This window comes from Otolemur garnettii, unplaced genomic scaffold (assembly GCF_000181295.1).
Source record: "Otolemur garnettii isolate 467f Iridium unplaced genomic scaffold, OtoGar3 scaffold00415, whole genome shotgun sequence".
NCBI classification, from domain to species: Eukaryota; Metazoa; Chordata; class Mammalia; order Primates; family Galagidae; genus Otolemur; species Otolemur garnettii.
Genome location: NW_003852810.1, coordinates 2,446 through 4,164, shown reverse-complemented (window position 1 = coordinate 4,164; position 1,719 = coordinate 2,446). Strand labels below are relative to the sequence as shown.

The 1,719-nt window shown below is 35.1% G+C and overlaps 1 protein-coding gene across 1 annotated transcript in view; it reads left to right on the top strand.

The window, feature by feature from the left end:
* The window catches only part of LOC100964446 (adhesion G protein-coupled receptor E2-like), a 61,451-nt gene that overhangs the window by 57,393 nt on the left and 2,339 nt on the right, over positions 1-1,719 (top strand). The gene's annotated exons all lie outside the window — the stretch shown is intronic.

Here is a 1,719-nt window from a genome sequence, read left to right as displayed (position 1 = left end):
TTTTATCCCAGAGCCTCAAGGTTGGTTCAATATACATAAATCTATAAATATAATACATGACATAAACGAAATAAAAAACAAAGACCATGTGATTCTCTCAATAGATGCAGAAAAAGCTTTTGACAATATCCAGCATCCTTTCATGATCAGAACACTTAATAAAATAAGTATTGAAGGGACTTTTCTTAAACTTATAGAAGCCATCTACAGCAAACCCACAGCCAATATCATATTGAATGGAGTAAAATTGAAAACATTTTCACTCAGATCAGGAACCAGGCAAGGTTTCCTATTGTCTCCACTCCTCCACTCCACTGCTCTTTAACATTATAATGGAAGTCTTAGCTATCAAAACTGGCAAGAAAAAGTGATCGAGTGTATCCATGTAGGGTCAGAGGAGATCAAACTCTCACTCTTCATAGATGATATGATTATATACCTGGAAAACCCCAGGGACTCAACTACAAAACTCTTAGAAGTAATCAAGGAATACAGTAGCATCTCAGGATACAAAATCAACACTCACAAATCCATAGCATATACATATACCAATAATAGACAAGCTGAAAGAACAGTCAAGGACTCTATTTCTTTTACAGTAGTATCGAAGAAGATGAAATATTTGGGAGTTTACCTACTGAAGGACATGAAAGATCTCTATAAAGAGAACTAAGAAACTCTGAGAAAAGAAATGGCTGAAGATGTTAACAAATAGAAAAACATACCATGCTCATAGCTGGGAAGAATCAACTTTGTTAAAATGTCCATATTACTCAAAGCAATATACAAATTTCATGTCAATCTCTAATAAAGCACCACTTTCATCCATTAAAGATTTGTAAAAATAGTACCTCATTTTATATGGAACCAGAAAAAACCTCGAATAGCCAAGACATTACTCAGAAACAAAAACAAATCAGGAGGAATCACACTACCAGACCTCAGGCTCTACTGTAAATCTATAGTGATCACAACAGCATGGTACTGGCACAAAAATAGAGAGGTAAATGTATGGAACAGAATAGAGAGCCAAAAGATGAACCCAGCTACTTATCATCATTTGCTCTTTGATAAGCCTATCAAAAACATAAATTGGGGGAAAGATTCCCTATTTAACAAATGGTGCTGACAACTTATAGAAAACTGAAACTAGACCCACACCTTTCACCATTAACAAAAATTGACCCTCACTGGATAAGAGATTTAAATTTAAGACATGAAACTATAAAGATTCTTGGAGAGCGTGTAGGGGAAATACTTGAAGAGATTGTACAGAAACTTGTGAATTTGACTAGGTCTCATTGGTGTATTTTTGTCATTGCTATGATTGTTTTTGGGTGTCTTCACAAATTCTTTTCCGACACCAATATCTATAAGAGTGTTTCCACCTTATTCTACAATTCTTATATTTTCATGCCTTAAGTTTAAGTCCATTATCCACCATGAATTAATTTTTGTGAGTCATGACAGCTAAACATCCCAATTCAGTCTTTTACATGTGGCTATCCAGTTTTCCCAGCACCATTTATTAAATAGGAATTCTTTCCCCCTGTGTATGTTTTCATCTGCTTTAACAAAGATTAGGTGGGAATATGAGGATGGTTTCATCTCTGGGTTCTCTGTTCTGATTCACAGGTCTATGCCTCTATGTTTGTGCCAGTATCATGCTGTTTTCATTACTACAGCCTTGTAATACAGCTTGAAGTCTGATAAAGGGAT